At 42.0% G+C, this 25,336-nt stretch overlaps 1 protein-coding gene across 4 annotated transcripts in view; it reads left to right on the top strand.

Annotated features, from left to right (window-relative positions):
- Positions 1-659: 659 nt before the first annotated feature.
- Positions 660-25,336, top strand: part of APBA1 (amyloid beta precursor protein binding family A member 1) — a 97,909-nt gene continuing 73,232 nt past the window's right edge. For 3 of the 4 annotated variants that reach the window (XM_049795487.1, XM_049795486.1, XM_049795484.1), the window contains exon 1: positions 660-788. The gene's annotated coding sequence lies outside the window, so the exon portion shown is untranslated. Of the gene's footprint in view, positions 789-25,067; positions 25,128-25,336 lie in introns of those variants that run through there. The other variant, XM_049795485.1, reaches the window with a different exon arrangement.

The raw sequence follows: 25,336 nt of genomic DNA, 5'->3' as shown, positions 1-25,336 counted from the left end.
CCCAGGATCTCGCTCGTCCGTGTGGAACCCCCGAGGCGGCCAAGCCCGGGGCGCAGCGGCTCGCAGGAGCGGCTGCAGGACGCAGTAGCTGCTGTCGCCTGGGCGACGGAAGCAACGCAAGGACTAACGCTTCGTTCACGCGTGCGAACGACCGCGGCAGCAAGCGGCAGCAAGCGGCAGCCCTCCTTCCGGGAAGAGGCCCCGCTGACGAACCTGACCGCGGGGAAATAAGCCCCGCGCGGGCTGCCCGCACCCACCAGGGTCCTCCCGGCAGCTGCGCCGAGCGCCTCGGCAGGGGCCGCGGCAGGGACCGGGGCCGGGGCCGCCTCCGGGCCCCGCCCGAACAGCGGCGCTCCCCGCCGCCGGGCACCCTGCGGGCAGGGGGAGGGGGAGGGGGAGGGGGCAGGGGCGAGCCGCCCGGCAGCCCGCGGCGGCGGCGGCAGCTCGGGGGGGGGGGGGGGGCGCTTGGGCCGCCTCTGCCCCGTGCCCCCCCCCCCCCGCCCGCCGCTCCCGGCCCCGGCTCCCCGCGGCCTGGGGTGAGGGGAGGGCGGCGGCGCGGGGCGGGCGCGCGCTGACGCGAGGAGGGCGGCGCGGCAGGAGGGGCCAGGCCGGGCCGGGCGGCGCTGGCGGCGGCGGCAGGAGGAGGAGGAGGAGGAGGAGGAGGGGGAGGAAGATGGTGGCAGCGGGAGGAACGGCTGGCTGCCGGGCTTTCCGCCCTGCGCTGCGCTGCCGCCCGCGCCGGAGCCGCCCTGCCTGCTGAGGAAGGCGGCGGCGCGGACCCGCACCAGGTGCGGAGGGGCCGCGGCCGGGAGCGGGAGTTGGGGGCGTCCGCCCGGGTCCGATCCCCCATCCCCGACCACCCCGCCCCGCGGTGTGGGTGGCGGGGAGGCCGGCGGGCCCGCGGGCGGGCGGGCGGCGCGGGGTGGGCCCCCGGCGCGGCGGGAGGCGGCCGGCCCGCTCCCGCCCTGGCGGCGCCTCCCGGCAGCGGCGGGCGGGGGGCGGCGGGCCGCCGTGCGCCTGCAGCGGCGTGCGCCCGTCCCCGGGCCGGCGGGGCGGCTCCGCACCTGCCGCGGGGAGCGGGGAGCGGCGTCGGCACCTGCAGGAACGCCTCGGTTCCAGGCTCCGCGGGCGAGGACGTGCTTTCGCTTATTCTGTCTGCTTAATTATTTTATTGGATGTCGGCGGGGTGTAACGCTGCGTGGAGCTGTGCATACCCTAATGCGCTGGTTTGCTGCTTTTGATTCTTTTTGTTTTGGTTTGGTTTTTTGTTTTGCCACCCCGCACCTTTTCTGCGGTGAAAAGGGAAAGGAGAGATGGGGGGGGGATGTGGAGATTCCGCAGTCGCCGATCGAGTGGTCGCTGTCGCAGCAGGACGGGGAGCAAAGCCCTCTCCTGCAGGAGGTGCTGCCGGGCTCTCCGGCCGCGTCCCGGTTTGCCGGAGGGAACCCAACGGGGGCCTGGATCTTCCCGTCCTCTCCGTGGGGTGCAGCGAGCTGCCTGTTCTGCTCTCCATCCCCGGGCCGGGGGTGGGGGGGGGTGGGAGGCGACATCTGCTGCTGTCAGGTACTGGTTTCAGGAAAGGGAAGGCGTCTTCCTTCACCTTTTCTTCCCGGAAAAGCGGTTTGATACAACAGTCGCCTAAATCGCAGTTGCGGTCAGCGCAGCCGTTACGTGCTGCGCCTGCTTTCTGGAAAGATCAGTGTTAACAGGAGCAATTTACCAAGACTTGTTTTATTGCCATCATCGATAAATCCGCCTTTTAAGAGAGACGGGAGCGTGGGCCTAGGCTGGAAAACTACCACATCTTTTGCTTTCCCCCGTCATAGCTTTTTTTGGGCTGTGGAATTGCAGTTTGCTTTAGAGAGCGCGTTGCAGATCTGGCTGTTTTCATAGCTGCTGAGGAACTAGAAGGCAGAGATGTTTGCCTGACTCTGCATATATTAAGAGTGAGCTAATGTGGGTGTAGGGCAGATCGGGCATGTAGCATTTTTCTTGTCTTTTGGCGTGCGTCGTGTTACACCCGCTGATGAGGGTACACCCAGGTGGCTACGGTTTTGCATCTGCTCTTCGACTGTGGCCTGTGGGGTCCCAACCGACTTGCCCTGGAAAATATTCCAGTCACAGTACTCCAGGTTCTGCTGCATTGCTGTTAAAATCTGGACTGGCTGCACCTGCCTTTGCAGCCTGTGGCTGGAACAAGCACGTGATACCTGATTTTCCCAAACACCGATGGTGACATAGAATGTGCTTATTCTCTAGGTGCTATGTTTTAGTGGTAAGCAGATCGCCAAAAGTGAGGTACGTGCTTACCTTTTGCTCTGTTTGGGTGGGGTGCGGTGTAGATTGCCCAGAAACACTGTTTGGGAGGGAAGGAGAACAGTTGCCATTGAATTCTGTGCATTCGTGTGTATTTATACTGCAAATAATACATATACAGCAAATTTATATATACAGCAAATAATAATGGCAGACCACAGGCAACTCTGCAAAAGCAGAAAATTTAGCGTTCTAATGCACTGCGGGACCGGATGTTGTGGATGTCTAGTGAGTGAAATGTAAACCTGAGTGAAAGACAGCTTACCTTCCTTGGAAATTGTGACCTGAGATTGAGAGATCTATGAGCTTTTAGGCCAAACTGATTTCTACGAAGTAATGGCAGTTCAAGGTTGGCTGTGTAGTATGAATCATACAATTCATTGGTCTAAGTTTTCTTGGACGTTTCCAGTTGTAGCTTCAAGCGATACTTTTATCTTACATTAATGCGTTGTCCTCGCTTAAAATAGAGAGTTTTCTGGCTAGTATGCTGTATTCTAACAAATGCAAGGCCAGCCTTTTGGAAAGCTATTAAAATAAGGGTACTCACAGATTAGCCCTTTGGTTATAAAATGTAAGAATGGTGGGAAGGCGATTTGGTACATCTAGGTAGAAAGAAAAGATAGGTTTGGTGTGTTGGAGAGGAGGGAGAGACACCAAAGCTTTTTCGTGTAACTCTTTTTGATTCCTTCATATAAAATCCTTTTCTCAATTTCTTAAGTTAATAATTTAATTCTCAATCATTTGTTTATAAGTCTTCAGTTCCTTACATGTTGGGAAGAGTGGAAGTGGATTCCAGATTTTTTGTTTGTTAAAACTGTCTTCATGTGTTCAAACCATAGGAAGTAAAGCTTTGGAAGAAATTTTGTGATGCTGAATGTGGTGGCTTGGTGGATGCCAGAGGTGAAAATCTCAGTGTAGACCATCGTGCCTGTATTCTTGCAGGGCAGGGAAAGTGAGTGTGGATTTTTGGAGATAAGCCCGAACATCGTGTTTACTCTGTGTGGATGAAAAAGCTCCATAATGCTTTGAAATCAGGGACTACTAATTTTGAGGCTAAAGTTTGTGCCATCTGTCTAATAAGCAACGCTAACCAGAAACCTGAATTCTTTGCATATGAGATTTGAATAGTTTTTAATTGGACCAGGAACTGGCTTCTGACTTCTTTGATACCATTTTAAGCCACAGTCATATGCAATGCTTACGTTCTTAAACTTAAAAAGCCTGAAATATGAGGATTATGTGGATCTTTGAAACGTAGGTAACGTAGCCGGCGTTAGAGCTGACATGAAAGACATGCGGGTGCAAAGAAATTGAATCTCCTGTTCAGCTGCTTATTTTGTGTTTTTAAGAGGCCGGCGTGGGTAGTCATTTGCGGTTGTGGTGGTTTTTGGCTTTAGGTTGTCTTAGTGTGCAGTAGTGTTTATGGCAAACAAAACCAGGAAAAACAAATAGTAAATCCAGAAAAGGTGGCTGGGAAAATACACAGTACATTGGTTCTGTGGTGTTACTGCATGTATGTGAGTTCAGGGTTAGTATCCAAAACTAATGGTCACATTAAAAAAATAATAATTATAAAATAAACTTCAGAGTCATCAAATAGACAAAACAAAGGAAAAAAATCAGAGAGCTAAAACTTTTAACTTGCATCTCATGGCCTAGATACTTCAGACCAGATTCAGCATTTTTTCCCTTGGCCCATGAATTGTCTGCTATTGTTTGTAGCTGTTCCGGATTTATATGAGATTATGAATTAGAAGAATCAGACCTTTTCCCTTATGCTCAAAAAAAAAAAAAAAAAAAAAAAATTAGAGGTGCTTCAGATAGTTTAATACATGTTGTCCATAGGCAGTGCAGCTTGATTAATTGAAGCTTAACTTTGAACAACATCCTATTACTGTAGGTTTAAGTGAAGCCTTTATGTTCCAGTAATGCATTTTTAAATGTGATTTTCTCGTTTCACAGAAGGTGAAGATTCCTGCTTAATGAGAGATCTAGCAAACAACCCTCTGCTCATTTATTTCTAATAGACTGCATGTAATACATGTTGGATAGGGTTGAAAGGTTTCTGAAAAACAGATTGATTGTTTTTGCTTCATAGTATTGATTGATTTGATAAGCCAGCTGCTGAGACCAGTGTGATAGTATTTTTCTGTTTCCCCTCCACGAGGCTGTGTTCTTCTAAAAAAAGCTGCATGTTTGTTGCTTTACCGAAGGGGCCTAGGGAAACATCTTTATTTGCTGCTTTCACATATACGGGCAAATAATTATGATAATGGCTGTCCTAATTCTGAAGAAGTAAGTACAGGAGCAGCATAATGGGTACTTGACAACTGTGGATGGCAGAGGACTTAGCTGAGGATACTCTAGGACCGTAGGATGGTGTTTTTCCACTAGACCCTTTCTGCTGGAGAGGGTCCATCTTGACGTAGGAGGAGGAGTGGGAATGGGAGTGCAATTCTGTTTCCAAGGAGCCAATAGGGAGATGCCGCTGGGAAAGTGGCATCTCACCTGGTCCATTGTGTTGTCCTTACAGGATCATGTCCTACAAGGTGTTTGCCGTGCTGTGTTCTGTCTAATTGCAAATACTTACTGGGACAAGTTTCCATCATCCAATAAGCCTGTATAAGCAACTGTTTGTTGATAAGCAGTGGGGTTTTGTGCATCATCAAGGAGTGTAGTGAAGGAAATGGATTAGAAGTATTTAAAACAATAAGTAGTCTAGGTGAGGTAGACCACACTAGGAGCCTCTGTTTCTCCCATTGCCTGGTGAAAGGAGGAGGAGACGTTCTGTGATGTTTAACCAATTATTTCAGAATGTTTAAAAAATTTATTAGAGTGTTGAAATTTTTTTTTTCTTAGACATGTACCCTCCCCCCATGCTGTCCAAGATGTTCTTGGATTATCTGTTTGGTCTGTCAAATCTTGCTCATAAGCCAGCGATTAAGCATTACTTACTTCTTTCTTTTTAACGAGCACTTCAATAAAAATTACTCTCCATAAGAAGATGACTGCCTTGTCACCCATCTCAGGAAGATGTGAGCGTAAGGAGTGAGAGACTTTATTAGAAGTCTGTGGGTGAGTGTGACGGATGAGCAGCACATCTTTGGAATTTGGGCTGAATCCTCGTAGTGGTAGTTTCTTTTTTCAACTAATTAAACCTCCTTGGCACCCTTTTTGTGCATCAACGGCATCCCTGCTGAATTCGATATTCAAGCTTTCAACTCTAAAAGATGAGAACAGATCAAGAAAACACCAGGACAGCAGAGCTATGGAGTCTACAAAACTTGGCCATCTGCTACCATGATCGACTGAGAAACTACCCGACATTAACTCACTGTTGCTTTATTTTCTCCATGCTGGGGATGTGTATCAAGGGAAGGACTGCCTTTCTGTGTATGTGTGGTTGAGGTATAGGTTCGATAACTAGGAGACACAGGTTTGGTGCCCTATATTGGTGTGATTCCTAACATATACTTAGGTTTTATTCGTGGGTTTATTTATTCATTCATTCATTCACTCTGATATATGAGTTGCAATTCTTGCCAACAATGTTACTGTTACCATGTATTTATATAGTGTCTATTCTGATGGGACTTTGATCATGTTTGAAATCTTGGTGCTTTGGAAATCTTAAATATAAGTCTTCTTTAGACTAAATAAATTTAAATTAGAAAAACATATTTAAAAGAACAACTGAGAGTAATATCTAAAAAGGCTCCTGCCAGAGCAGGGCGAGGAGGTGGGTAAGGGTAAAATCTCTTGCTCTAGGTCTTCCCCAGGCTAAGGTCAGCAGAATGCTTTAGCTGACACTCTCAAGTGCAAAGAACAGGCAAACCCAGTAGCTTTCTCTATGTTGGATGTCTTGGGTGAATTTTGGGAGGGCGGGTACTGCCTCCACTGTTGGAAGAGGAAATTAGTACATTCTGTGTGATGTGTGTGGGGAGCTGAGGACTTTTTTCCTATCTTTTCTTAACAGCTTTCTCACACGAGCTTTTTTATGATCACAGAGTAACTTGAGTTGGAGAAGATCCCTAAATGCCATCTGATCTTAGCTCTGCTCAAATTGGGTGACTAAGGCGAGAGCTGCACAAGCCGTGTTTGTACCTCTTGGCTTAACTAAAGCATGAAACTCTGAAGCCGAAGCGATGCGCCTCTTGTGGGTTTCAAACACAGGAGCGTGCAGAAGGCTTTGCTTACCACCCCGCTGGAATGGGGCACGGCTGCTGGAGGCAAGCCTTCCTCCGACCTGCCCTCCTCCTCTGCCAGCCGAGCCGCCATGGAGAGAGCTGCTCGCTCTGCTGCTGCCGTTGGGGCGACGGGAGTGTTGGGGTGAAGAGCGTCTACTGTGTGAGGGAAACTGTGATTACCTCCTGATGGGTGCTGGTTTTTAAGTCTGTCTTACTATAGTCATTCCACCCAGGAAAGGGCTGAAATATGGGGGGGGAGGGGGGGGGTGCTGTATTAGCTTATCCAGTGACCTGATAATTTTTTACCTTTTTTTTTTTTTTTTTAAATTGGATATTTAAGATGATCAAAATGGAGAAAAGTAATATCCAGAAGTTTCAAAAACATTTTTTGGTGTTAAATTATGTTGCAACAGTTTAAAAACTAGAGTACTATTTTTTTTTTTTGAATGAAAGATTTATTAAGCAGCATTCCTACTAACTATATGCTGTGCAGTTACCTTTTACCTAGTGAAGAAAATCTGCCCCACTAACTTTGTGGTGAGCTGACAGAAAGTTGTATTAAATAAAAGAGTCAGTGTAAAACCAGTCTGTACCTTTGTAATTCCATTGCAGTTTCAGTGGACATTTTACGTACCCTTTCCATGAACTTCATGTGTATTTCTGGTATCCACAGCTATTGTACCTTTTGTCTCAGAGTGATAAATAGGGATGAACTCGGGGTTCTGCTCTCACGCAAGAATTATCTTCCTTTGCTGATAAATGATTAATGCAATCCACTTATGAGATTGCCATGACATCATTCAGATTTTGGCATGCTTAAATTTATTTCATAACAATGAGAAAATCCCAAAGTCCTTGAAAGCTTCTTCGTGCAGGACCATGCTAGGGATGCAAGGAGCATGGGAAAGACGTTTGAGCTCGATGCCTTCTTGGCAGGGAGTTGGACATCGGACCAAGGGGACAGCGCCATACTTCATAACATTGGCTCTGCATTAGCTTCAACATCCAGGCTTTAGACTTTGAACTACAGCCTTATGATTATTAGACTGATTGCTTAGCCCTAGCTTAAAGTCTTGTCCAAATCCAGCAGTTTTAATGGGTTGTATTTTGAGTACGGTACCCTTTGGGCCACACCAATTTTGGAATCAGCAGTTTTAGTTGCAGTTAAAATCGAATTAGGGACTTAACACACTCTCACATATCTTTTTATTTCGTTACCTAAGAAAACTGTAAAGTCTGAATGTCTTTATTTCAGCTTAGGTCAAGCTGCTTTTGAATGCAAATTTAAAGGTAATTAACGCATCTATCTTTTAGGAGTTACACAAATTTAATGCTTTGATATACAATACATTGAAACATGTTCTGGATTCAAATATCTAATTACTTTGTTAAAAACTGGTATTTCTAGTTAGCTACTGAATTGATTATTTCTGGTTTTGGAGCCAAGATAGCCCAGCTTCTTGAACAAAATTTTTGTCTCAGGGAAAGGCAAATAAGCTGGAAGGAGAAGAGAAGAATAGATTGATTAGGATGTCCATAAGCTGCATGTATCACTGCTTATTTTAGATAAAAAGTAGTCTCAGTAGTGTATCAGGTAACTCTTCGCGTTACGTTGGTTATCACAGGTGACCTGATGTCTCCTGCCGCACTGGTTAGGAGAGTGCCTGTATCACTGGGGTCCAGTTAGCTGTCTTTGACCAGGAATAACAAAATATTTCCTACAGGAGAACTGGTTCTCTGTCAGACTCCCTGAGAATAAATTACCCCCTGATAGCCAATAGAAGCATTTTGAACTGAATAGCAGTGTGGAAATACAGTTGCATGGAAAGTAAATATTAAAAGCACAATCCTAGCTTTTATACACTTAATATTCATATAGTCATTTTTCAAAAAAGCAATAAGCTCTCTAGTCCAAAAATGATTGCCTTTTGGTGAGTCTCCAGGAATTAAAACTGCAATGAACAGCCTTTTTTGTACAGAGCAAAGGCAATTTTTATATGTCACATTTCTGGTATGCAAATTCATATTTTATTGAAGATGCTTTTTCTTCAGCATATTTATCCATGAAGATAATGACTTCTTAGGTAGAGGTCCAAGGATTTTTTTTTTTTTTTTTCTCCTTCCAGTATATAACTGTGTTGAAACCTGGGCAGTTCACAATTCAATTTTGATGTGCAGTGTTAAACTCTGTGTTATGGTCATGTAAGCAGTGGTATCCACAGGTGCAGCGGTGCAGGTTTATATACATACGCTAGGTACACTCTGGATAACAGAACAGCACAAACAACAATAAGGTAAGAATTCCTTTTTTATTAAGAAACAGTACTTTGTTTATTTGGAAAAGGAAGACTTTTTCAGCTGCCTATACAAAAGCCTTGTGTTTTCAAATGGCAGAGTGTGTACAACAGTGACTTTAGGGCCATCAGACATAGGAAACACTGAGGGATATGTACCCTATTTCTGTAGGTGTCTTACACGTGGAACCAGAGGGTGAAATTGCAGGGAAGGAATTCAGAGGGTGGGGTTGAATAATTCAGGGCTTCTTGTGATGCGAGGAAGAGGAAGATATTTTTTCAGTCAGTTAAAACACTTTTTAACTCAGTCTGAAGGTTTAGTAATCATATGAACTGCAAAGTCTTAATGACAGTACACAAAAAAGCTGTTATTTTTCCATTTTTATTCTATTCTGTGTCACAGTTATTTGTGTGTTAAAAAATCAGACGCACGCCCCTTGAAGACTAACCTCTGCCAACTAGGTGCACATCTACTGTCACTTAATTTACTCTGCCTGTTGAAGACTTTCCCTCTCTCCAGTGTATGACAGGAATCCTGCGGCTTCCTGGCCTTTTGCAATGTCTCACACAGTTATTATGGCATAGTAGCGTTCAAACCTTGGTGGCATCTTTTTTTGCGTTGGCTTTTCAGATGTAGTGAGGTGCTGAATAGGGGGCATACCTGATAATCCAGATAAAACTCACTGCTTTAGTGCCTTTGACAAGAATCCAATGAAGTCTTTGGGTGGATTTTGTTGGTCTTCACCTGGCATCTGTGGGGGTTCATGCTAGGGAGAGAGGACATGTTTGCAAATACAAAGTGATCAAATCTTTCAAGTATGAAGTGGCATGCTGTGAAGTCACCTATCATTATTCATACTTAGTTTGAACAGCATGGGAGACCCAGCTGAAATGCCATTGGGCTTGAGGAAGGAAGACTCTGCTTGCAGAGGAGAGTTGTTCAATGCGAGGCAGCGGTCTGTCGCTGCGGCTTCACTGGAAACCCACCCATTTTGCCCTGGTGCCAGCCGATGAGGAAGAGGCCTTGCACCACTCTTGTGGTCAGCCTGTCCAGTGGCAGCAGTCTACAGGTGACATGTGTGCGTAAGGGGGTGAATATGGGAAAGGGAGGAGTCTAGTTAATTTTTTTTTTTTTCCCCCTAAGAAGACAAACTGGAATGTTGAAAATGCAGAAAAGTATTGGTCACCTGTTAAGGCAGGGTCAGGGGAGTTTGTCTGAGGTTGGTGGCAGGAGTGGGTTATTTAGGAAAAAAAATCAAACTTCCTGAGACTTTTCAGTTGTATATCATTCTGTGTTCACCCTGGTCAAACTAGCCCTTCCCGAAGCCTTGCAAGCACTGTGGCAGTACAGCTTTGTGAATGGTTTCAAGATCAAGACCAAACTTTACCATGAGTTTTGACTACAGTAATTGGAGCAGTGCTTACACAGAGGACTTTCCATGTTGGTGCCTGTCATTGCTCTTTAAAAGTTACATCCTGTTTGGAGGAGAGGAGTGAGGAAGGGAAGAGACTTTGTGTAATTGGAACATCCATCTGGTACATTTTGATGACACAGCATGTTAGTGAGTTATCTCATACTTGCTGTAACCAAGCCAATGCCAAATACATAACAAGGACTTAGCACACAGTACAAAAAGCACCTGCTGTTGTACCTGAATATTATGTATTCAGACTGTTACCATTTCTGAAATCTGTTTATTCTCATGCGCTTGCTTATTAACTGAATCTTTTGAAGATGCCCTAAGATCCCACGACCACAGCTGTTTAAGAAGAATGTTCATGAAATTCAAAGTTTTTTTACAAAGAGGAAGGAATCCCCCTGAAGATCTCAAGCCTGTTTTTATTATCCAAAGAGCAAATCTTCTGGCTGCAGTCCTGTCTAAAGAGAAAATGTATGGATCAACATGTTAAGCTTCAGGGGTGAAAATCTGGAAGCCATTTGCTGCTGAGGAGAGACTAAAGCCTTAGAAGTTTAGTCTTTTGTTCTGTTGCTCATCAGCTGTGATACTCTTTCCCCACAGGCAGTGGTTTCTCAATTTTCTTTTAGTTGCTCCCAGATCTGTTCTTGCTAATGTTTGTAGCTTACCGAGTACTGACACAGAGAACTGATGAGATTTTTGACACTTTCACTTGTGAGGAGGTATTTGAGTGTCAGAAGCAAACATGGAGTGAAAAATATACCAATGTCAATTTACATTTTATGAGATGGTGGTGGTATTGTTGCCAGTTTTTGTCTGGGGACTCAGGATCATAGCAGTGCTTTTATTTCTATTTCCAGGATTATATTTATGATCTCAGATTCTTCAGTCTCAGCCCCAGGTACCTCAGAGGAAACCCTCCTGTGTGCTAGTTATAATTTTCTTTTTCCTGTCCCTAAGTGTAGCATGTGAAAATTGAATTCCTTCTTGTAAGGCATAGCGTTGTCATCCGTTGGCTCCATCTGTGTGTGCACAGCACTTGTGACAAGGTGTGGAAGGTAATCTCACGTACACGTTTTATTTTGCATCTGGTGAGTATCTGTTCTAGTTTTGCTGTGGGTACTTTGTATTTTAAATGCCTTTGGATTGTATGTGGTGAGGATTTAATTCTCTTCTCTTTCCTCTTTCCTCCCGTCTCTATCTGGCTTGTAAGTTACATCATCATGTTTTCCACTTGTTCTTCTTTGTCCTGAGGAGGCTAATTCTTCTGCTTCTAAATGTGGCCCCATTCATGAATTCCCAGGACATGTGACATAATCCCCAAGAAAATGCAATGATGTAATAGTGGATTTTTATCTGCAAGGGATCGAGGTTAGAAAAAATGCCTTTGCAAGGGATATGATCAACCTGTGGAAGACACATGGGGAGAGAATTGAGTGAGTTCGTGTCTGGGTGTGCATTTAATCTAGAAACATATGTTTCAGAAAAAAATAACTTTATCTCTTGGGAATTATAGGACAATCATGGACTGAGTTAATGGGAAAACCTTAGAGCTTAAAAATTGGCAGATGCTTCACCATTGTGATAGAAACAGCTTCACAGTCCACAGTTTGGAGCCAGCGGCCCACAGCATCTAAATAAATCTTTGTCTCTTCATGCTAAAGACTTGGCAGTGACTTGTTACTGTTCTGCCTAGCTCTGATAATCCGGAGTTGGGGAAAGTCTTCCCATTTTCTGTGGCCTAGTGAATTTACATTCAAAGAAATAAATTTTTGTCAATTTTACATTTGTGTTTTTATTAATGCTGAATATATGAATAAGACTGCTTCTGATTTTTTTCTACCACACTAATAAAGATACTCAGTGAATTACAAAGATAGAAGACCTTGTGACAGGCATGGACAGTTTCTCTTGTTGTCATGTGCATATCAAGTACATGGCACTTCTTTAGTGTTCAGTTAGCAAAGGAAGTTACCCATTGTTGCTGCTGTGATCATACACTGCTTTATATGAGGGTTTTTGTGGTTTTATTGATTAATTAGGGACTAATGTATTCCTGGATAGCAGAAGCAAACTTTCTCCATTTTACTTGGTAAACCTTATGCTGTCAAGAAAAGAATTACAGTAATTTTGAGCAGGAATTGGGTTATTAGTCTACCCTGTGAAAATTACATTTTGTTTCTACAGCAATAAAACAAAATAATAAAACAAAAATAAAAAAAACAAAAATTGTTTTGTTTTGTTCAACTCTTTGAATTGAGACATGACAGAAGTCCAAAGTTAGTGGTTTTTAATGTCTCTTGTGAGAAAAAGATTTCTCTCTGCCAATTTTTGACCTATTGAAGAGAGACAGCAAGGAATACAGGGACTTAGTTAGGGGTAATGTTAGGATCTTAATAGCAAGTTTCCAGTGTTGGAGCTTAACTTGCCATTAAAGCTCTTTGCTTTGAAAGAACTTATAAACTTTTGATCTCTGCCTTAGTTGTGTGTCTCTTACAATGTGTGTTGCTTGTCTTGAAATAAATAACACAAGGATGATCAAAGGGTGGGAGTGATTCTTAATAATTGGAGAGGACTGAAATGTTATCTCCCTTTTGTTAATAAAGGGGAATAATTGTACCTCCTAACTGAAAAGCCCTGGCAGAAGCAGCAGGAAGCAAAGCTGTGTATGGTAAGGAGGACTTAACTGTGAATAATGGGGTGAGATACAGAAAGGAGAACTAAGAGTTGGGAAGAACATCTCAACACTAAGGTCTACTAGACTGTGAAGTAGTCTCACAGGGAGTGAGGGAAGATACATTTTTGGAGAGGTGAATACTCAGTGGTGCAAGGGCTTCAACAAGGTCTTTGGGAGACCTTATCAGTCTCTACAACTACCTGAAAGAAGGTACTGGTCTCTTCTATCAAGTAACTAGTGATAGGATGAGAGGAAATGGCCTCAAGTTGCACCAGGAGAGGTTTAGATTGGATATTAGAAAAAAATGATTTACTGAAAGGGTTATTGGGCATTGGAACGGGCTGCCCAGGGAAGTGGTGGAGTGACCATCCCTGGAGGTATTAAAAAAATGCATAGATGTGGCACTTCAGGACATGGTTTAGTGGGCATGGTGGTGTTGGGTTGACAATCGGACTCAATGATCTTAAAGGTCTTTTCCAACCTAAATGATTCTATACTGTAGGGAGAAATCCTCAACTTGTATAACCTCTTTCTGAGGGATTTTGACATGGCTTTGCTTTCCACAATCCGGGATGACTTCATCCTTGAAACTGATATAAGCAGATTTTCTTTTCTTCTTTTGTTTGTTTGTTGGTCACCAGATGTAGTTTTCTGATATTGTTTTTTTTTTTTTTCTTCCAGGAGAGCAACCATATGGTGATGTGGTAAATTATTTTCCATTTTACTTTCACCCTTGAAGCAGCACTCCATGACTCTTTAGGTGGTCAACTGCTTTAGGTTGATATTTAAAGTTTTGTTAAAATATAGTAAAGGTTAGAAATTAACATGAGTGTGTTTGATCCTTGCAAAAGAAGATCACAAGTTATCGGTGAGTCAGTTTCACCTGTCTCACAGGTGATCATAGCATAATTGTATACGGTCATGCTTTGTAGTAATTTTTTTATTCCTTTGCAATTGAGTGGAATGCTTCTGACAAGTGAGCCCTGTACCAATGGGTCCATCTTTTATGTAATTCCAGACATGACCACAATTTGCGCTACTTGCCTTTCCTCCTTAAAAAATACAGGGAAAGTAAAATCTGTAGAAAAATCAACTTAAATTGTAAGGATCAGATAGATGCACAGTCAGTGGCAGAGGGAGCGCAGTACAGGTGCTAGGTAAAAAGAGATTAAGAGAAAAATGGCTGTGAAAGTACCCTCAATGAAATAATGTTCAGTGTGGGAAGGGGATTAGTTAATTTTTTTTGAAAGTGGTAAAACAGAACAATGCTTGGGAGTTAAAGATGTTGGAAAAAATAATTCTAAGTGTTAGGAGAAACTGTGATAATGCTGGGTTAACTGAAACACTGCTAGGGAATATCTTTGGAAATGATTTATAGGGTTTGGGAGTTAATATAGATCAACAAAGAGTTTTTTAGGTCCTGATTGTAAGATTTTCCCTCCAGGGAGAGTATCATTTCTAGCTGAGGTGTCTTTGGCTGCCACAGCTGGCTATCAAAAGGAGGTGCAGGGTGTTTGTACACAAACTTTTTTTGCTGGAAAGATGAAGTAGATACTACGATTGTAAGATGCTTTGAGCTATTTTAGAAAATCTCTCCTTGCTTCTCTGCAGGAGGTTCAAGCGGTACCACTGTAGCCCTGAGGATTCTCATTGCCATTTCTCTCCAAATCTTGTTTCCTATGCTCTTAAAATCTGGCATTGTGGCAAATGCTTTTTAGTAATTGAAGACTGATTAACATTATTTCTGTAGACTGTTGCTGTCTCTGTAATCATCCTAAATATCATGATGTTCTTTATCATATATCCACATTTTACCCATCACTGTAATACCTTCAGCATGCAAAGCAGGCAGTGCTGCCTGTTGAGCAATCACAACCCATACTCTCACAGGACCAAGAGACAATAATTAGGCATCAAGCCTGACTCCATTGAGTGGTGAGGTTTTGATTGCAAATGGTATAGTTGCAATTGTGTAGGACTGGTGGTGTGGCTTCAGTGCTACTCAGAATTGAGAATATTATTGTACAGCAAGTCATTGAATTAGCTGATTCTTTGGATGTGTTTTGCTTGCAGGTATTTAATGGTCTAGCAGGTTGTACATACTGTTTCTCCTTCCCTTCCTCCCTCAACTTTTTTGCTGAGGAAGAGGTGAAGTTTTGAGTCAGAGCTGAAAAACTGTACCATCTCCAGTAAAGCAGCTTCTCTAAGAGGTATAGAGCAGATACTGATATGTTTTATCTTTTTCCTGCTTTTGAAAGCTTTGTGAAATCCGTTAATTTGCCAGACCATTACAGCTCTTTAGAACTGGAACTAAGGTGGAGTAGGGTGGAGAAGGTAGTGTGGTCCCCATAGCCATGTGCTGCCCATGGGTGGCTCGCTCCGGCGAGGTGACCCAGAAGACCGCTGCAGCGATGGTTTCTGATGTGGAAGCCTGTTCGTGAAACAGAGAAGTTACCTGCTGTGCTGGTGGTCTGCCTGTCAGTTGTGCTTCATGACTGCTGCGCTTTTCCTGTGTTGTGTTAGTAGTTTGAGGAGTTGGAAGACACAGTGTAGCTTTGAGGAGGAGTTTGAAGGTGCACCAGAAAGTCTGTCAGGGAACTACCAACATTTGGTTTTGTTTGTTGTTTCTAAGTTTGATAATAAATTGCTGATGTTGTTATTGTTGTGTATGTAACCCAGATCAGAAGTCATTGAGAGAGTGGTGGGATGGTAGAGCAGCTCAGGTGCAGAGTTTGTGACTTCCAGGGACCTACTAAGGTTTAGAATACAAAACATGTCATTAAAAGACTACTGCCTGATTCCTGGGGCTTGTTACTAAGGCAATTCACAGTCTTCCATGACTTTTGGCTAAATTTGCTGAAGCTTGTGCAAAGGTTTAACTTGTATGTGTATTGTGTGAGAAGTGCTACAAATACCTGGAAATGAAAAGTATTTCCAAGTGCCCTTCTACTTGTTTTTTTCTATGTAGAGCAACCAAAAAAAAAAAAAAAAAAGGTGACATTTCCGCTTTGATGTAGTAATGAGAGTAAGGGTAGAAGTAATTAAGTGATAATCCTCTCTACGTGTGGGAGATGACCTTTTTTGTTTAAAGTAGCACTTAGATTATTTTAATAGTAGCTATTATGTTGCATGCTTCTGTTTACATTTTCACTAACTGCCTGCTTTAGAATAGCTCCTAGAAGTACCCCACAGAGATGAGCAGGCTGGCATTTTCTCAGCAATGAATAGGCTAGCAGAGCGTGGCATTGTGGAAGCCCTGGACAGCAGCTGAGGCTATGCTTTTGAGCTGTGACATCCAAAATCTCTGAGGTGGAAATTAGTGAAAGTGAAGGGTATTATCAACAGCATTATTTCTGAGTTTAACTATATCTTTCCTAAGTGGGATTTTCTTCCTGGGGATCCCAGGATTGCAAATCCTTGGGAATTTGAAAAAGTACAGGAGTAAGAAATAGAAAATATTAGTTTCAAAGATCCTTTGACTTAGCAGGTCTCACTGATCTACTTCTAGCATAACTGGCTAAGTCCCAATGATTTTCACTTTCTCCAGGAATTTAGAAGAAACAATATTTTTAATGAAGAAAAAACAGTCCAGAGGCATCTGATTTAAATCTCTGCAGCTCTGCTATAATCCTGGCAGTGACACAAAGATGTATACAGTTTTGTGGCGTTACATTTATTTAGAATAAACTGGAGGTCTATCCTTAATATTTAATCTGTGAGATTGTTACTGTCAAAGGCTTACTTGGGAACTGAGCTGAGGTGGCACTGAGGCATTGTGGAAATCTCTGGAGGATATGCTTATATTCTATTTAGAAGCAATTTTGCTACATAAATTTCCACTTTTTTTTTTTGTACTGTTCGCAAACAAAATCTGTTTAACTCTTTTTTTCTCATTGTAAGTTGTATACCATATTCTTGTCACACTTGCACTCTTTTAAATTCAGAATGGCTCAGTTGATTAATGGCTTTTTCCACTTTCTGATGAGCTCAAAAGTGAAGAAAACTCTTTAAAATTTTGTACACTTGATTGTGACTGAGAAAAAAATACACCCAGAGAAATCTGTAAGAGAACAAACATGCTGAATAAGTAGACTGTTTCCTAAACACTGCTCTTATCCAAATCTTCCTTCAGGCAAAATTACTTTATTACTCTTCTGTCTCTTTTCCTCATGTTGGGAGTTTTGATTCTGTTCTTGCTGGAAGAATTTTCTTCTTTGGTTTTGGTTTTCTTCTCTATTTTTTTGTTTGTTTGTTTGTTTTTGTTAGGAGATCTGTTGGGCAATATAAAAACCAAAATGCACCACCAACAAAAAAATCCACACCCCAAACCCAGCAACTTGTCAGTTTGGACTCTGGACAGCTGTTTTAAGGCAACTTTGGTGTTAAAACGGCATTTTTTATTATGAGCTACTAAAAAATGTTCTCCTGTAACATACAAGTTTATGAAGCTTGAGGGAATAAAAAAAATAAAAAAATTATTCCCTAGCTGGATCATATTTATGGGAATGTAGATAGTGGAAAAAAAGTATTCTAAATCAATAGTTATATAGTAGTTTCCACATAAAAGACTGAGGTGGTTTAAATTGCCTGCCTTTAACAATGTGGATGCATTTCTTTAGATGATCTACAGAAACTTCCAAAAGCTTTTAATTATTGTTTTGTTTGTTTATTTCTAAGTTTCCACACAATTTAGTCAGTGATTTTGGCATTAAAAAGCATTGTGAGAGTTTCTCGTGCAGGATTCTTCATTTGTCCACGGTGACAGAATGTAAAGATCAAGACAAAAGCCAGGAATGTAATCCTGCATATGCTTCTGGGATGGAAGAGGCACTATTTAGCCTTGCTTTCTGGCTATATTTTTAGCTTCTTGGAACTATTAGGTGGATGGGTAAATGCCCTTTCAAGGAGTTGCCACTACTAGATCTGCATTTGAGAAGTGCTCTTGCACAGTTACTCCTGTGCTTAATCTTTTGCTTTCTGTCATAGTTTGTCCTTATTTGATTGTCTTGTCAGAGCCCAGCGAAGTTCGATAGGCAGGCTGCAAAATTTAGAAGTTGTTAGTCCTGGAGTAAAGCCAAGCAGGAACATCATTTATCAAAGAAATGATTGCCGAGTAGGTGGATTCTGTACATTGGGAAGGGGCTAAACTTTTGAGTAGTATGATGTTTGGATGTTTTTACAGAAACTCTTAAATTAGACCTGCAGTTGATAAGGTTACAACAGGCAGACAGAGTATCTTCCCTTGTATGACTTGTAACTGCATTGCATACCTCCTCCGCTGCCCTGGCATCAGCACCTGGCGCACGAAGGTGGGACACCTTCGGATCCCTGCTGTAACTGGTGTAAAACTGTGTCACCTCCAGGTGTTTGAAAATTTAAAGCCTTTTCAGTTTCTTGTAGAATTCAAAGCAGCAGGCTGTCTGGACTACTCGCCTTCACAATACAGTTAGTTTATGTTTGGAGACGATTGAAAGTGAGTTTAGGAAACCTGGCACAAGAGTTTTCACAAGAGCTAGCACAGCTTTTCTCAGGGAATGGGCACAAACCCTTCCACCTGCTCCTGCCAGAGACCAAATGGCCTTTCTATGTCCTGTCCGTGTCCCACGCAGAACCCTTGTGTGGCTCTTGAACATGGCTTCCTTGTGGCATTTCCCATGGGATTTTGGGGTGTTTTGTAATCTGTAGCAGGTTTATTGTGTAGCATCATGGAGAATCTGGGGAAGGGATGGGCAGGTCTTCTGGCTGGCATCAGGGACACCCTATAAGTGACAGGTGGGTGCAAGGTTTTAAGCATGGACGTGAAAGTGCTGCTATGGGAAGGAGCTTTCATGAGAGGATCTGGGAAGAGGGTCTGGTCCGAAGGACCAGGACTGGGTAAATGAAGAGCATTGGGGATCTGTGTGATGTGCTAAAGACAGCCCACAGGGCTGTGATTCCCTTGGTACTTTAGAGAAGAAAACCTGTAAGGAATTACACAAGCGCAAGGACCCATGAAACCTGATTTTCATAAGACTGGTGAGGACTTCATAAGTCTGCCTTTCTTTTACTGCTTTGTTGCGTTCTTGTCCCACTCCCTATATCCTTACTACACATCTCCCAGGAAAGCCAGGAAACTGGTCAAGAAGCAGAAGAGGGTGAGGTTACCGTCAAGCTGAAGACCTGCTGAACTGCTGGCCCGATCGTGCATGCAGGTCGGTCTGCCAGCCACTGACCGGACTTCTGCTCACCTTTCCCTGCTGGAAAGATGAACTGGGATTGCCCGTGAAGCTTAAAGGAAGTCCATTATCTTTAAGACTCCTTGAAAATAAATTTAAAATTGGCCAGTGGCTAAAAAGTTAAGGGTGAGAAATAAAGAAATGTTTAATCACTTTAAAGTATTGTTTGTGGATTATCAGCCTAATAAAAGAGCCTACCTTCCAGGCTGTTTAATCATAGGGGTTTTTCTTTCAGTGTGATATTATGCATACGTTATAAATCTTATAAGCTTGTGTGGTTCTTCGTTTTCTTTTTGGCAAACGGTAATTGAAAATCAGCAACATAATATATTAATTCTTTAATGAAGCTTTGATTTTTGCCTATGCATTTTTGTTTGAGTATTATCAACTTGTATGAAAACATTATGTGTACTTCATATATGTGATAGCCTCTCTACAAAACTGCTCACATGTAGATAAAATAACATTCATCTGTTTTTTATTTTGTAAGAATTTCTTTCTTGGTTGTGGCTTTGGTGAACACTTGGTGTTAGTTTGTTTGGGTTCTGTATGGGTCTTTGAAGAGTTGATGCTATATGAAGTGTAGAATTTGGATTCATGTATCTAAAAACAGATTTTAAATGTTTTGCTTTTGAAAAAGAACATTTATTTTGTAATTCTGAATATACACTATGTACCAGGCCATGACTACTTCTTTTTCCTTTTTTACTTCCCTTTTTCTTTCTCACAGCCACTTGAGTTATGATTAATTGAATAAACAATTACTGAAGATTATTAGAAACCTTATATGGCTTTTCTTAGTTTCAGCACTTGTCATTCTGCAGTTGCAATGATCTTTCATAAAAAGATCATGCAATTAATAGTAATATTTTTCTTTGCACAAACAATTTTTTACAAATGAATAAGCTCTTCAGGAAAGTATTTTCTGTTACTTTAGAAGAAATATAGAAGTTTGTGATGACCAGACTTCTGCATTTTTAAAGTATCTTCTTTCGAAATTTTTCAGCGAACATTCGAAATAATTTTGAATCCCTGCCATCAGTAGTAGTTTTGCCACTACTGCTGTCCCGTGAAAAACAGTCGGTTATGGAGAGGAAAACTCGTCAGGTAGAAGTAGGTTTGCTAGACAGTAGGCTGATTTCGTGTATAACCTTTTCACTGCCATGAAACAGAATTTAAGGCATCGGTATTAATGTATTAGCATAGCTTAGTGAAAAGGGTGGCATTTAGACTTCTTTTTTGTATTTTGTTTTCTATCTTGGATATTATTATCTGAATTGACAGATGAAAATACAGTGGACATTTTTTATTCTCAGCAGTATGATGATTACTGGGTGTGTCTCTTGCCAGCACTTTTAATACCGTGGTGGTTTTGCGCTGTCTGTCTGATTACTGAGCTAGACTATGAAAGAGCTCCACCATATTGGAAAGTGCGCAGTTGCTATGGAGGCTATTGACTTTGGTAGGGGGTTGGTGGTTTGTTGGGGTTTGGGGGGGGGTGGGGGTAGGAGTTTAATGCTAAACTTCAGATTGAATACTAAGCTTGTTTGGATCTCAGAAAATTTTAATTTCTTTACTTTTCTAGCCTGTGCTTTGATCTTCTATTCAATTTCCATTAATCTTTCCCAGACAATAAATTTTCATTCGGAAGTTAAATGCTATTAATTCCACTTAAGCAGGAGACACAAGAGCGCCAAACAATAGTCCCACTCCATCTTTGTAGGAACAGATAATGATCTGCCTTCAAAAGTATACCACCTTCTGTTGGTGTTAGTGTTGCAATTTCTGTTTGATTTGAAGAATGACTTGCTGGTTTCTTCAATGTCTCCTTCAGAGGATGCTGTTCAGAATTGTTCATGGAGGAGGTGGTACTTCATTACATCTGAGAAGTCAGGAATGCCCTTTGATGGTATCACACACGAGTACCTCTCTAAGTACTGGCATTTTTACTGCTGGAATGCAGAATCAGCTATGTGTGCTATGGCGGGATTTACTGGCTGAACCTGAACAGAGGCATTTTGTTCCTGTTTTCTCACATCTTTCATGGGTGAAAACTTGTTGGTTAGTGGCAGAAGAAGGGATTTTTAGCCCGCTGCTAGTTATTATAAATCAGTGTTTGTTCTCTGAAGTGCCTATGTACTAAAATAATGGGATCTCTGTGTATTGTTATAGTGAAAAAGCGATTTAGTCTGTAGGAGTTTTAAAACAGGATGCATCACATTCTATCACATTTAGCATTGTGCAAAACTACATGGGCCTTACATTGGTATGACATGGTGCTTTCAGAGGTTGTGAACTGTGGAACAAGGTTAAGTAGCTTAAGGAGGTGTATGTGTTCTTTGTCGATGCTGAATCAAGAGATTTACTTTGAAAAGCAGGTTAAAGATGCAAGAAAGAATCTAACCATAATAAGTTACTCTTTTTAAAAGAATGTTAAAGATTGATTTTATTAATCTGTTGCCTTCTACATTTTTAATTCCACTTCCTGAGGGAGAATTGTTCAAAGACTACGACTGTTTTGATGATTGATTATTTTGGCAATGTTTTTAAATTTTTTTTCCTCTGGTAAGTGTGAGGTACAAAGGTATCCTTGTCCTACAAGTCAAGTCAACAATTTTTGGTTGTTTGTTTTTTTTGTTGTTTTTTTTTTTAAATTTTATATTTAGTATTTTTCTTCTCTTTGCAAAAGGTTTCCTGATACACTTCTGGTCTAGATTTATTTGTTTAGTTGTTTCAGTGGCAGTGGAAAGAGGCTGGGTGAATTCCACTTGGTGCTTCCTCTGAGATTCATTTTGATCTTGGCCATAAGATGTATTATGCAGACCCCAGAGAGGAATCTAGTGTTGAAATGGAAACCTGCATCAAGGTGGATTTTGCAGGATTTTGTCAGTAGCACTCAACATTTTCTTTAGAGGTGTGAAAACTAGAGTAGAGAGGTGGCAGTCTTGGGGGACCCAGCAGGGTGTTGGGAGGACAGAAAAACAATCACGATGAGTCTTCAGAGAGGGAAGGGAGAGGGAGGTGCTCTTCAGCAGAGACCAGAGCAAGGTGCATGGTACTGCGGTGAGGGAGCAGCTGGCTAAGTAGCAGGTCTGCAGAAACCTCTGTGGGGGTTGCAGCTAATGACAGCGTAAGATGGATTCTCAGTGATGTTACTGAAAGGCAGTTGCTCTACTGAGAGATCAGGAATATGGCCTTGGGAGAGGCATGAAGGATGCTTGTTGAGGGCCCAGATGGTGTATCCTGTTTGGCACGCTGTGTTGGAAAGAGCTGGGAGAGTACTGGAAGTCTTTAGGTGGACTGGCAAAACCATGCGGAGTGAATCCCCACTGTGAAGTGGGGATTGTTTAGGCCAAAGAGGAGAGGGTCCCTAGAGGGCACTGAAAATAGCTGCGGTAAAGAGGTGGCGGGCAATCTGTGCTTGGTTTGGCAGGACTGGGTATAACTGATCAGCTTTCACTGAAATGGTGAAGAGCTCCCAGATGAGATCTTCAGAAAACTTTACCAACAGTAAAAATATTGAAACACTCAACTCTGACCAAGTAACCATGGATGCTTGAAGGCCTTTGAGACTGGGTAAATACACATATCAGAAATGTCATCAGTGTCACTGATGCTGAACTTCAGGGACAGGGACATTGATATGATTGTGTCAGGCAGCATCTCAAGATATGACTCAGTGATTGCAGAGTTTGGTATGCTGTCACATAACTGTGTGGTTTGATTTTTTTTGTAGACATGGGTAAAATCAATCCACTGGATGAGGTTTAAACATTCCCCCTCTTTTTTTTTTCTTTTCCTCAAGTTGGTATTATAAAGAAGTAGAGAGATTTGCACAAGCGTCCGTTTTCCTTTCTTTTCACAGCAGTACCCTTGCTGGTTAGTTCCAGCCAAATTTGGAAGAAGAGTAGAGACGTAAAAAATAAATAAAGCCATTCATTTTTAATTAAACTGATGATCAGATAATGGGAAAATTTATTGACTTTCTCCTCAGAGAAGATGACAAGCTGAACTCATTTATATATAAATTTGGCAGTTGCCAGTTGACTAGGTAGTTGTGTGTATTGGACAACCATTGCTGGACTCATTGTAGATTGTTCTATTTCTTGTCTGATCAGGATTTCTTCAGGTGTTAGAATTAACTTTGTTATAGTGATAATAGAAGATGGCTTAGAAGACAAAGAATAAGGATCTGAGCTTCTTTTGAGTCATCTGAGCAACAGAATTGTTTTAATTTATGAAGCAGTAATCCCAAGTGTTCATGGGAGGAACATCACGATAGTCATATATCATTTTATGACTACCTTTATAGCTCTTGACTCCGTCTGTTGTTTTTTCCTTTGTACTGCTTAGATTTCATATGTAAGCTGTAGCAGGCAAGATAAGAACCATGTATGTGTTTGAAAGAATACCAATGGCTTTGTCAAAACTGTAACCAGTGATTTCCAATTTATAATTTAGATGCTGAGCTGAAATCTTATGACATATACCCAGGAGGCATCTGAAAAGGGGGTCTGTTTACAGTTGATGATTTTAAGTGAGGGCTATAAACCCAGTGTAATGGCTGCTTGTTTACTAGTGGTTTAAACCTGTTAATTTGTATTCTATATTGAACGCTAGCTGTCTCCGATGTTAGTTAGAAGTTGTAACACATCTGAGCATCCTCTTTATATGAGTAATCTGTAAGTGGAGTGAAAGGAGTCAGGCTTTCTTGCTTTTTAAGTAGATGTGAAACCCCAGAAGACCCAGATCAGCTGAGCCTCTCTCTATCAAAATCCGAAGCCTCTACACTTGTCTGTACATGTGAAGTATTTTCACCTGACATGGATACTGTGTGGTTGGTAGTCTGACAAGAAGCTTTAATTTATGGTGGAGCATGCATTGGGTTAGGACGCATTTACTTTGTGAGCAGTGGTTTATAGCTTGTTTCCTCCCTGTTTCCTTTCAATGCAAGTTCTGTGTTGCAATTTGAAAGGAGAGTAGATGTTTGCAAATTAATAATGTCAAAGCCACATCTGAAGCCTAGAGTAATCAGTTCTGCAGGATGATGTTGCTGTTGCTCAATTTTCCTGGGTGTTTTCTCTAAACCCAGCTCTGCTCTCTCTGTTTGCTTCCTGAGTGATTCTACATTAGGGAAAATGTCCAAGATAATTCCTAGAGCAAATGAAGAAATTTGAAGGAGATGGGTTTGGTGCAAAATACTGTCATATCTCAAAGTAATTGAGAATAGCAATATAATTCAGTTCATGTCACAAATAGAACAGTATGCTTGAGAGAACACAAATGGAAATTGCTTATGCAGGAAGGGGGAGTGAACTGCAATATGTTAGGTACTATTTTGCACATATAATCCACAAATCCATTCTGCTCAGATTCTTGTGCTATGCCTCTCTCCGTAGTATTACAGAGGGCCTCAGTATAAATGAATGGCTAATGTAATTAGTTTATCTCAGCATTTCTGCATGTTGAATTTCAATCCAGATTGTACTTTGGCACATCTTGCTGTGTGGTGTGGTATAAAGTTTATAGAGCTTTAAGAGGGAATGGTATGGTTAAATTTATGAAAGTGTTTCAAATTGAAATTAAGTTTCTTTTACCATACAAAAGCAAAACAATATGTCAAACCAAAATAAAGTAAATGAGTGCTAAAAATGAGCAATCAGGAATTATTCTGGTTCAAATACAATGTTTTCCATCTTTTTTTAGTTTTGAGTGGCTAGTGACTACACAGAAGTCATTTATACTATCTGTGTTCCAGAAAACAAGTTTTAATCTGGAAGGATTTGCCCAGCTGTTCTGTTGTCTTTGAAAGGTCACGTGGATTGGGAAAGTCCCTCTCAAGTTGAGGAAGGCAAATGTTGCACCCATCTTCAGAAGAAAACGTCAGCCATGGAAACTACAGTCTGACTAGACTCACTTCTGTCCCTGAAAAATGTTGGAGCGAGTCCTGTTGGAACACATTTCTGGGCATGTGAGGGAGGAGGCAGCCATCAGGAGAAGTCAGCATGGATTGACAAAGGGTAGCTCATGCCTGATCCAACTGATTGTTTTCTGTGATAAAATGACCAGGTTTGCAGACGATGAGAGAGCAGTGGATGTTTCTTACCTTGACTCTAGCAAGGTTTTGACCCTGTCTCCTACAATATTCTTGTATCCAACTGGGCCATTACAGTCTGGGAGGGAGGGCAACCAGATGGGGAAAAAAACTTTGGATGGTTGGGCTCAGAGG

The sequence above is a fragment of the Accipiter gentilis genome, chromosome Z (assembly GCF_929443795.1).
Source record: "Accipiter gentilis chromosome Z, bAccGen1.1, whole genome shotgun sequence".
Taxonomy (NCBI): domain Eukaryota; kingdom Metazoa; phylum Chordata; class Aves; order Accipitriformes; family Accipitridae; genus Astur; species Astur gentilis.
This window is presented reverse-complemented; position numbering and strand designations above follow the sequence as displayed.